This window comes from Syngnathus scovelli, chromosome 3 (assembly GCF_024217435.2).
Source record: "Syngnathus scovelli strain Florida chromosome 3, RoL_Ssco_1.2, whole genome shotgun sequence".
Lineage (NCBI taxonomy): Eukaryota > Metazoa > Chordata > Actinopteri > Syngnathiformes > Syngnathidae > Syngnathus > Syngnathus scovelli.
In genome coordinates, this window is record NC_090849.1 from 8,509,866 (window position 1) to 8,522,502 (window position 12,637).

At 44.6% G+C, this 12,637-nt stretch overlaps 1 long non-coding RNA gene across 1 annotated transcript; it reads left to right on the forward strand.

Annotated features, from left to right (window-relative positions):
• The first annotated feature begins 4,822 nt into the window (after positions 1 to 4,822).
• Positions 4,823 to 11,713, forward strand: LOC137840174 (uncharacterized). The gene is made up of 2 exons (XR_011086656.1): positions 4,823 to 4,936; positions 5,017 to 11,713. It is a non-coding gene; the product is annotated as an uncharacterized lncRNA (long non-coding RNA).
• Positions 11,714 to 12,637: the final 924 nt, after the last annotated feature.

The following is a 12,637-nucleotide window of genomic DNA, read 5'->3' on the forward strand; positions in this document are numbered from 1 at the left end:
ATGAGTTTTTTACAAAGAAGGACAGTACACAGAAAGCCGTAAAAATCCATAAATACGCCGCGCCGCCATTTAAGCCTCAGGGTTCAAAGTAACCTTCTGAATGAAATGCATTAAAAGTTCACATTCATTACAACTTGTTTTTGGCGAGCAAAATTTCAGAAGAATTGAATTTAAATGCTGATTGATTGGGTTTTAATACAATGCAGATGGTCCAAACAGCGCCACTCTGAGTCACATGGCAGAGTAAGAGAAAGGGTTTAGAGCCCTTTGACGCAGGTAACCTAGTGTGCATTCCTACTAAAGCTCATAATAGTCACAAACAACACAGCCAGAATAAGCAGCAGCCATAGTAGTGTTTTAAAATAGTATTTTTGTTGTTTTTTTTCTTCAAGATACCGCACAACAGTGGTCCACAGCCTTTTTACGAGTGTATAAAAGTGATCAAGTCATCACAAAAATCACGGAAAAAATCTTATATAAGCCGCACCTGACTATAAGCCGCAGGGTTCAAAATTTGGGAAAAAAGCCGCGGCTTATAGTCCGGAAATTACGGTAATTGCTGTATTTTAATACCAAAACTGTTCACTCTTCTGTTATTTTTATTAAACAGCAATTTAAAAACATTTGGCAGAATATATGCCTGATTGTCTGGTGTTCTGAAAATTGTAAATACTATTGTAGAAATAGTAAATAGTCACACAAGAAGAAAAAATAATGTAGAAAAGCAAAGTCTCAGTTTAAGATTGATTAAAAATGCATCAAGATGCATCAATAATGTAACGGGTTGACAGTTGATCAAATGAATGAAGCCAAATTTGTTTTCATGTATTTAAAACATTTGAAGTTCTCATTGTGCGATCCACTGCTTTACCGTCATTCTATCTTGCTGTTATTTACCGTCCACCCGAGGCTTACTCTGGCTTCCTGGATGAATTTTCAGAATTTGTGGCTGATCTAGTGACAAATGCAGATAATATAGTTATCATGGGTGATTTCAACATCCACATGAATTCACCGTCAGAACCACTGACTTCGGCATTTCAGACTTTAATCGATACGTTTGGTTTTACGCAAGCCGTACCAGGCAGCAACGCATAAGAATGGAAATACCTTAGATCTGGTATTATCCCGGGGACTAGCAACCTCAAATATAGCAGTACTGCCATACACTACTGTTTTGTTTGATCATTTCTTGATAAAATTTGAAATTTTAGTTCCTTGTCAAAGACAAGAGAGCAGTCAGAATTATAGCAGCCGTAATTTTAACTCCATGACTGCAACTGCGCTATCTGAGTTACTGTCGCCGGCAACCGCCATGTTTCCCGCATACAGCGGCTCTATTGATAATCTTACAAATGAATTTAATGCGACATTATTAAAAGCCATCGACTCTGTGGCGCCGCTACGTCTGAGAACTCGCCGTAGATGGCCAACTATGTGGTTCACAGATGAAACACGTACGCTTAAACAATTATGTAGAAAACATGAGCGCAGATGGCGTTTAACTAAACTTGAGGTTTTCCATCAGGCATGGAAGGACAGCCTCCTGAAATATAAAGATGCGCTTATCTTAGCAAAAACTCGTTATTTTTCGCAAGTCATTAATCTCAATAAAAACAATCCTAAATACCTATTTGACACAGTGGCAAAGCTAACTCTGCGCCAGCCGACCCCCGATAGCTCCTTCCACTCAGCTGACGAGTTTATGACATTTTTTGCTCAAAAGATTGAGTTCATTAGGGACGAGATCAAGAATACCATTCCAATCGCTCCGCCGGTTACTAGCGCTGGGGATCATGCAATAACCCTCTCAAATTTTAAAAGCGTGTCCCTTGAAATGCTTACAAAATTGGTTAGTGCGGCTAAACAAACAACTTTACTCGACCCGCTTCCAGCCAAACTACTTAAAGAATTATTTCCAATTTTAGGATCGTCTGTCTTGAATATAATCAATCTGTCTGTTTCCTCTGGGATCGTGCCAACAGCCTTTAAAACCGCTATTATTAAACCGCTACTTAAGCAAGCAAATCTTGACCCGGACTGTCTCAGTAATTATACGCCAGTTTCAAACCTACCATTCATAGCAAAACTTCTTGAAAAAGTAGTAGCGCAGCAGCTTATTGATCATATGGTTGCTAATAATCGATATGACTCTTTTCAGTCTGATTTTAGAGCTAATCATTCCACAGAAACAGCACTTGCTGAAGTGACTAATGATCTCCTCATAGCTATGGATTCAAATACGTCGTCTGTATTGTTGCTACTCAATCTTAGCGCTGCCTTTGACACTGTAGACTTCGATATTTTATTAGGGCGTCTTAAAAGTTGTGTTGGTATCTCAGGGTCAGCACTAAGCTGGTTCTATTCCTATCTATCAGACAGGACTCACCGAGTGGTCCATGGCAATACGTCCTCTGAGCTCTATAATGTTACGTGTGGTGTCCCGCAGGGATCGGTACTCGGACCGATTTTATTTAATATTTATATGATTCCGCTTGGAGACATAATACGTAAATATAATATTAGTTTTCAATGCTACGCGGATGACACCCAATTATATATGCCGTTACCGATGACAGATCCGCGGACTGTTGTAATCTTGAGGCGTGCCTTGCGGAGATCAAGCAATGGATGTCTGGCAACTTCCTTCGTCTTAACCCAGATAAAACTGAGATGTTGATAATTGGTCCTACTCATTATCAACACTTATTTAAGGAAACCACTATAACTATAGATACCGTACTATCACTAAGAGTGATACTGTAACTAATCTCGGGGTAATATTTGACCAAACGCTCTCCTTTCAAAAACACATTAAGAATATAACCAGGATTGCGTTTTTTCACCTTCGTAATATTGCTAAGATTCGTCCGATCCTCTCGACCGGGGATGCGGAAACTATTATACATGCGTTCGTCACGTCGCGCCTGGACTACTGTAATGTACTATTCTCTGGTCTTCCTAAGTCCAGTATCAAAGGTCTACAGTTAGTACAAAATGCCGCTGCGAGGCTGCTCTCACGGTCAAGAAAATTTGATCACATTACCCCAATATTAGCCAACTTACATTGGCTCCCGGTCCATTTAAGATGTGACTTCAAGGTTCTTCTACTAACCTATAAATCACTGCATGGCTTAGCGCCTTCATATCTCGTCGATCTAGTCGTTCCTTATGTTCCGTCTCGTAACCTTCGTTCGCAAAACGCTAGTCTTTTAGTTACACCGAGGGCCAAGAAAATGTCTGCAGGTTCTAGAGCATTCTCTATTCGGGCTCCAGAGCTTTGGAATGCCCTACCAATGGATATTAGAACTACTACCTCAGTAGAAACATTTAAGACATGTTTGAAGACACATTTCTATGAGATGGCCTTTAACTAACTTGTAGTGGCCGATTCGGCCGGAGTTTGTTTTGTTCTCTCTGCCCACCCCCTCCCTGGCTGGGGAGGGGGTTAGGTGGCGCAAAAGCTGATAGCGGCTAGCTGGATTCTCGGGGACCAATTCAAGATGAAGAAACTGCAGCTCAACCTCCTTGAAGACACTGCCAGGACAATCGAGGGCACCTCCGACATCCATTCTTTCATTGATTTTCATAATATGTATTACTTGTGCACTCTCTGCATCCATTACAACCTGGTGATCCTGAAAGGGGGATCCTTCCATCTGTGGTCCCTTCTTAAGGTTTCTCATTTTCCCCTGGCAGGGGTTTTGAGTTTTTCCTTGCCCTTTTGGGAGCTTAAGATCAGGGGATGCTTTGAGAATAATTGTCAATTTTTGGCTATGTGAAGCCCTTTGAGACGGTTTGTGATTTAGGGCTATACAAATAAACTTGACTTTACTTGACTTGACTTGCATGAGCACACTCAAGATGCATGCCTCTTCCACTCATGGTCAGTTGGGCCTTCTGTCTATACTAGAGTTCAACACAGAGGTTAACTCAACTGCTTGAAGCATCCCACGCACCAAATTAGCTAAAAGATTTTGAAATATAAAAAAACAGATCCATCATTTCCTCTTTCAAAACCGCTTATTCTGATCAGGGAGGTGCTGGACTTTTTTTTTTGTTCTAGGCGCAAGTCTAGCACAAAGCGGAGTCTAACTGCGGGCAATGGAGTTTTCTTGCTTTTGGTATTTTGCTCAACTTTGCACCGGTAGAATCAGGCATAATGGAGCATTAAAACTCCAAGCAGCGAACTGGCCAAATCACCTTATGACAGCAGTATCATGCAGTAAGGAGTTTTCATTTCAGCAGATCTAGCTCACATGTTATGATACCAGCAAACGTGACAGACTGTAAAATAGATCTCTACATCCTTCCCCTTGTGCATTATGTTCTTGGGAAGAAAGGTTGGCAATCAAAACTTTAAGCTCTCTGATTTGTGTTTTCTCCTTTGCTGTGAAATAGCAATATCACAGCTCTCAGTAAAACTGCTTTTTTCTTTTCAATTTACATCTTCCTCTGTCTTCTGTATCACATCTTGTGATAATCTGTGTTTATGAGTAATATTTTATTATGATTTATTATGTGTTATTATATATTTGTGATTGCTGTGGAAAGTGTGTTGTGAATAAGGAACAGAAGCAGAGGAGCCGAAACTTGTTGCCTCTGCTTGGCCCCAGCTGATCTCAAGCCAGCGATAAGAGGAAACCACCGGAGATGACCTTTCTGCTGTTAGATGATATGATGAACTGACGTGCAAAATAGCTCATCTGCTAATGTCTGCTTGCAGAGACTCTGCATGAAAAACATGTAAACAAGTGCTGAGGTCCCCACCCCTTAGAGTTATGTAATTTAGGGACCTCAAACCAAATGAAAGTGGGGTTGATGGGAGAGCTGATTAGAACTGGAGTAGTTGAGAGACCAGCATACGGCTCTCCTATTCTCCACCAAGGAGAATAGGCGAGAGAACAACATACAGCTCTCCTAATTCTCCTTGCAAGTAACTGGAAGCGTCTTCTCTCCTCATTGTTTGTGAGATGTTTAGGAAATAACGTCACATAAATTGGTCCTTCGAGCCAGATCGCAAGATACCTGATGTTCCCAGAGGCGGAGGCGCCAACCGGGAAAGACCATGGCCATGGCGAGTATACCCTTTTACGGGAATGGGTGTCGACTTCGTGTCTGGGAACTGAGGGTTGACGCGACACCGAGGGAGAGAAGACGTCTTCGGTGAGTGAGTGAGCGCGCTCATGGTGTGTGTGCGTGTGTGTGTGTTGCGCGACGTAAGGTGAGTTGCGTGACAAGTAAAGGGGCGACGGTGTCCTGTGTGATTAATACATTTAAAATTAATACACTTAAACTCCGTGGAAAGGGCGACGGTGTCCTGTGTTTTGGTAACACTTAAACTCCGTGAAAAGGACAAGGTCCTGTGTTTGGTACACTTAAATTCCATGAAAACCTTGAGAATACTAGTCCCTATCACGTGTAGAGAGACAGAGTAGTCCAGGGGTAGGCAATTCCTGCATGTTTTCTATGTCACCCTGTTGCAACACACCTGATTCAAATGGTCAGATAATTAGCAAGGTCTGCAGAAGCTGGATAACAATCCTGATCATTTGAATCAGGTGTGTTGCAGCAGGGACACCAATAAAACATGCAGGACACCGGCCCTCGAGGACCGGAATTGCCTACCCCTGGAGTAGTCTATACTAAAAAACTGGGAGGGAAGGGTGTCCCATGTGCACTTAAAGACCGCAGTGTGTGTGAATATAAGAGTGAATGGAGATTGGCTATCTCATTGGAACAGGCACAATGAAGTGACAACTGCTTGAGGAAGCAGAGGCAAGAATTTCCCACCACTCTGTGGTAGAAGCTTGGGAAGTACCTCAAGCAGAGAGTAATTGTCACCCTGTTGAGGTAGAAGTCTGTATAGTCACCCTAGGTGAATTACTGACTTCAAGATGGGCCAAAATAAGAGAAAATCAACTAACTAAGACTAAATCAACAAACAAAAAGGATCCTAAACAAGCGCTACCATGTAAAGATTGGAAATTTGTTGAGTTAAATTATCCTGGTAAAACAAAACACCTTAACTTATGGATAACCAAATATGAGTTTAACGACCAATTAAACATTAAAGGGATAACTGTGTTACAGGATAAGATAAGAAAATTTGGATGTCTTAAAGGAGACATGTCGATAAAGAGAAAAAAAAACGGGGGGGGGGGAGTATGCCGGAGAAGGCATCACATCTCACAAAATAGACGTTGAGGATTTTTACAACACATGGAGGATCTCAAAAGATCTTACCATCTTAAATGGGATAGCGGTCCAATAAGTGTGGATGACCGGAGATTGATGGTGACATCAACAGGAAAGCCAGTAACGCATGCAGGCCTGTTGCCGAATTTATTGACTGCTGTCCAGCTGCCTGAGCAGATAGCGATATACAAATGTTCTGCCCGGGCATGACAGTCACAGATGACATACGGGTGTAATTTTTTTAAAAAAGAAACACCACCAGCAGTACAGATCACCGAGAGGGAAACATGGATACACCTTACGCATTGTAACAAAGTCATCTCCGCCGAGTCCAACATGAGTGTGTAAAGGATATCACCAAATGGGCTCAGGAAAACTTCAGAAAACCACTGTCAGTAAATACAGTTCGTCAATACATCAGTAAGTGCGGGTTAAAACTCTACCATGCAAAGCAAAAGTCGTTTATGAACAACATCCACAAACGCCACCGGGTTCTCTGGGCCCGAGCTCATGTAAAATGGACTGATGCACAATGGAAAAGTGTTTTGTGGTCTGATGAGTCCACTTTTCAAATTGTTTTTGGAAACACTGGACTTCGTGTCCTCAGGACCAAAGAGGAAGCGGACCATCTGGACTGTTATCAACGCAAAGTTCAAAATCCAGCATCTGTGATGGTATGGGGTGCATTAGTTCCCATGGCATGGGTGACTTACATTTCTGTGAAGGCAACATAAATGCTGAAAAGTACATACAGATATTGGTGCAACATATGCTGCCATCCAAGCGACGTCTTTTTCATGGACGCTGCTGGTTATTTCAGCAAGACAATGCCAAGCCACATTCTGCACGTGTTACAACAGCGTGGCTTCGAAGTAAAAGAGTCCAGGTTCTCCCCTGGCCCGCTTGCAGTCCAGACCTGTCTCCCATTGAAAATTTGTGGCTTATTATGAAGCGTAAAATACAACAGGGTAGACCCCGGACTGTTGAACAATTGAAGCGGTTCATCAAGCAAGAATGGGAAAGAATTCCAGATGAGAAGCTAAGAGGATTAGTCTCCTGTCTTCCAAAACGTTTATTGCGTGTTATTAAAAGTAATGGTGATGTAACGAAGTGCTAAACATGCCCTTTCCCAACTTCTACTGCACGTGTTGCAGCCATAAAGTTCTAAGTTAATTATTATTTGAAAAATAAAATAAAGTTTATGAGTTTGAGCATTAAATATGTTGTCTTTGTAGTGTATTCAATTGAACATAGGTTGAAAAGGATTTTTAAATCATTGTATTTTGTTTTTATTTACATTTTACACAGTTTCTCAACCCCCTCCGTTAGTCGTCACCTTATCGTGGTGGAGGGGTTTGCGTGCCCCTATGATCCTAGGAGCCATGTTGTCTGGGGCTTCATGCCCCTGGTAGGGTCACCCATGGCAAAAGGGTCCTAGGTGAGGGGCCAGACAAAGCACGGTTCACCCAAGCCCCTTATGACGAAAAACACAAATGGACTTCATTTTCCCTCGCCCAGACGCAGGTCACCAGGGTCGCCCTCTGGAGCCAGGCCTGGAGGTGAGGCTCGAAGGCGAGCGCCTGGTGGCCGTGCCTTCGCCCATGGGGCCCAGGCATCACCCGAAAATAAAACGTGGGTCCCCCTTACCATGAGCTCACCACCTGTAGGAGGGGCCAAAGGGGTCGGGTGGAAAGTGAACTGGGCGTCGGCCAAAGGCGGGGACCTTGGCAGTCCGATCCCCAGCTGCAGTGGCTGGCTCTTGGGACATGGAATGTCACCTCTCTGGCTGGAAAGGAGCCCGAGCTGGTATCTGAGGCAGAAAGGTTCTGACTAGACATAGTCGGACTTGCGTCCACACATAGTTTGGGCTTTGATACAAGCCCTCTCGAGAGGGGCTGGACTCTCTTCCACTCTGGAGTTGCCCACGGTGAGAGGCCTCGAGCAGGTGTGGGCATACTTATTGCCCACACCTGCTTATTGCTGGGCACCTGCACATTGGGGTTCACCCCGGTGAAATAGAGGGTAGCCTCCCTCCGCCTTCAGGTGGGGGGACGGGTCCTGACTGTTGTTTGTGTCTATGCACCAAACGGAAGCTTAGAGTACCCGCCCTTCTTGGAGTCCCTGGAGGAAGTGCGGGAGAGCGCTCCTTCTGGGGACTCCATCGTTCTACTGGGTGACTTCAATGCTCACGTGGGCAATGACAGTGAGACCTGGAGGGGCGTGATTGGGAGGAATGCCCCCCCCCCTGCTCTAAACCCGAGCGGTGTTCTATTATTGGACGTCTGTGCTCGACACAGTTTTTCTATAATGAACACCATGTTCAAACATAAGGGTGTTCGTGTGTGCACTTGGCACCAGGACACCCTAGGCCTCAGTTCGATGATCGACTTTGTAGTCGTGTCATCGGATTTGAGGCCGCATGTTTTGAACACTCAGGTGAAGAGAGGGGCGGAGCTATCAACTAATCACCACCTGGTGGTGGGTTGGCTCCGATGGTGGGGGAAGATGCCAGTTCGAACTGGCAGACCCAAACGCTATGTGAGGGTCTGCTGGGAACGTCTGGCAGAATCCCCTGTCAGGAAGAGCTTCAACTCCCACCTCTGGCAGAGCTTTTCCCACGTCCCGGGGTAGGCGGGGGACATTGAGTCTGAGTGGACCATTTTCCGCGCCTCCATTGTTGAGGCAGCCGACCGAAGCTGTGACCGTAAGGTCGTTGGTGCCTGTCGTGGCGGCAATCCCCGAACACCGGCGGTAAGGGATGCCGTCAAGCTCAAGAAGGAGTCCTATCGGGCCGGTTTGGCCTGCGGGACTCCGGAGGCAGCTGACAGGTACCCGATGGCCAAGGAAATTCTGGTCCACCATCAGGCGTCTCAGGAGGGGGAAGCAGTGCACCGTCAACACTGTTTACAGTGGGGATGGCGTGCTGCTGACCTCGACTCGGGATGCCGTGAGTCGGTGGGGAGAATACTTCTAAGACCTCCTCAATTCCACCTACCATTGTGGAAGCAGGGCCTGGAGACTCTGAGGCAGACTCTCCAATCTCTGAGGTCGAAGTCACTGAGGTTGTTAAAAAACTCCTTAAGTGACCAAATTGCAGCGGGATGGGAGTCCTCCATTTGCTGCTGGTGAACGATGAACAAGAACGTAGACAGAATAAATTACATCCATTACAACATGCAGAAATTGGCCAACGGACACAAGCGGGGCTCGAGGCAGTGCATGAACAGCTAGCCACGCCTTCCCTAATGTTGATCCAGAACCACAATGCTCATGATATGTTGTTGTCTGAGAAAGGAGGGGTCTGCGCAATGTTTGGAGAACAATGCTGCACCTTCATCCCCAACAACACCGCCCCTGATGGGAGCCTGACGGAGGCGATTGCAGGCCTGCGATCCCTCAAAACGAGAATGAAAGAGCACTACAAGTGGATGACTGCTTTTGGGAAGTATAACGCCATTGTGTCCTCAATTTTACCATCAGTTGCAGTGTTTGCTGCTATGCTCACCTTGTATGGACGTTGCATACCATGTCTTCGTGCTCTGTTTAATCATCTCGTCACTACAGTAATATCGCCCATGGAAGACGGGATTGCTCAGATATACCTAATGTCTGAGCGGCAACGTGATGATGTTGATGGCAGAATTCCTGCATCTGTGTTACCAGACTTTTCCCAGATCCGTGGGATTCTGAATGATGACATAACAACATTTATCCTTTGGTGTAAACATATTTATCCTCATGAATGTGATCCGACGACTGAGAGTCGAGAAAAGGGGTTGTTTACGGTGATGTGTGAATTTGAGCAAATATGTGATAAACAGTGGGGAAATGTCAGGATAATTAGTTTTGTAGAAGCGCTGGCTGGCCTGAACCGGAGGTCTCATACCTTCGCTCAAGGCCAACACATCTGCCAGGTTTGCGGGAGTTCTTATACTCCCTTCCTTGTCTTATCTGTGAGAGGCCCTCACTAGTTATGAACAGAACACCTTTGTTCTTTGTCTAGCTAAAGAGAAGTTCTTTATCTATTATACCTTGTACTTTCTATTTATGAATTGTTGTTGACCGGGACAGTTTTTAAGTTATCCCATATTTACTCAATGTTTGGTTAAGCAGACTTCATGCAAGTTATCTCACATCTGCTTAACGTTTGTTGGAGTGTATGCACGAGAGGTATTTGATGATTTACTCATCATTATTATTGTGTGAAACGTAGCAAGAAAGTCTAGAGCACTGTTTTACAGGGACACGGCATCCAGGAGTTGGATATCAACACCGTGCTTTCACAGTGAAGGATGCTGACCCTTACCGCCCTGGACTTGCAGACGGTGCCTGTGATCAGCTATTCTGGACAAATCTCAATGTGACTGTTAAAGGACGAACAATACCGCAAGTGGCCTACACAGAGAGACCAGCTGGAGTGAATTACACATGTTACATCCAAGGTAACGTGACCCACATCTGCGTTAACGATGACTGTTCTCCAGGAGGAGACTGGATGGGAGCTTTGGACATCGCCGCTGTGTGCCAGGATGAGAGAGCCGTTTTCAAGGTGTAAGGGCTCTACTACCAACATGGCTGCACCATCGGACGGGACCTACTTCGTCCAGAAGTTCGGAAGCACTGCCTCACCTGCATCCTATGAGTGCACGTGCCTGTTCAGAACGGATCATGGTTTTGTGGTCACAAGAGTTGTCCGATGCTGCCTGCCAACTGGACACGAGTGTGTGCGCCAATGTGTGTGGCAGACCACACCTATAGACTAGAACATCATCAGCTGACGAAAACACGAGCACATATACAACTTCTTAGACTTGACAGATGTGATAATGATAATGAGACGTGGATTGCGTAGATGCTGTTCTGTTGAGCATGTTTTACGGAAACTTGTTGATTTGACCATAAAAAATGCTTCGCAAGTGATGGATACAATGATGTACTGTTTGTTTGTTTTTCTTTTTATTTTATTTTTTTCATTGATAGCATTCTGGTCGCCTAAGGCAGAGGGACCGTGTGAGAATTTTCCTGCTAATAACATCTGGCCAGCAGGTTTTTCGCTTACACAATAAGTTTGATCTGGGGTATTAAGGTAGTACCTCATCTTCACTGGAAAGTGTTGCTATCATTGTTTGTTGATTTTTATTTTTACTTTTCTTCTTTCTTCATTATACATATATATATGTTTTTTTTTACTTGTCTTTGTTGTTTGGGGTGGCATAATCATATGATAAAACAGGAGGGAGATGTTAGGGTTTTTCAGATTATCCTTATCGTATGATTATGTTGGAATGCAACCGGTAATAAATAAGATAGCTGTGCCATCCTATACAAGGTCGTAAAACACCCCCTGATATGTTTTGACTAGAGCACAAGGGCTTCCTATTCAGCCTACTCTTCCCCCCAACTCTGTTTCTCTTAATAAATATGTCCTTGCAGTTGGGAGAGTTTAGACCTCCATTCGAACATCGCTGCACGCACAGCGACGAATGGACTCTCCACCTGCAGGTGTCTAAAAGGACTTACTTGTCTCCCATGTGGTTCTTGCAAAATAAGTTGGAGTGAGCGACTCTCTAACAAGGGGATATTCAACTAATCACTTGAATGGTCTAATTAACTCCAAACACCTGCAAGGGTTTCCTGAGCCTTGAAAAACACTCAGCTTGGTTCAGTAAACTAAATGACAAGTATGGGGAAGACTGCTGATCTGACTGCTGTCCAGAGGAACATCATTGGCCCCCTCCATCAGGAGGGTAAGACACAAAAAGAAATTTCTCAAAGAAAAGCTGTTCACAGAGTGCAGTTTCAAAGCACATCCACAAAAAGTCAATTGGAAGCGGGAAATGTGGCAGGAAACACTGCACAACCAAGAGAGATGACCGCAGCCTTGTGAAGAAGAGTCACTTCCAGAATTTGGGGGAGCTTCAAAGACAGTGGACGGAAGCTGGAGTCCAAGTATCAAAAGCCACTGTTCACAGACTTGTCCGGGAAATGGCCTACAATAGCCGTATTCCCATGGTCAAGCCACTTCTGAACTCAAGACAATGGAAGAAGCGTCTAACTTGGGCTATGGAAAACAAGCACTGGACAGTTGCAGAGTGGTTCAAAGTCCTCTTTTCAGACGAAAGCAAGTTTTGTATTTCATTTGGAAGTCAAGGCGCCAGAGTCTCGAGAAAGGCTGAAGAGGAGCAAAATCCAAGTTGCTTGAAATCCGGTGTGAAATTCCCACAGTCAGCGATGGTTTGGGGGGGCCATTTCAGCTGCTGGTGTCGGTCCACTGTGTTTCATCAAGTCCAGAGTAAATGCAGATTTTAGAGCACTACATGCTTCCGTCTGCTGAAAAGCTCTATGGAGATGATTTCATTTTCCAGCATGATCTAGCACCTGCCCACAGTGCCAAAACCACCAGTAAATGGTGTACTGACCATGGCATTACTGTCCTCGA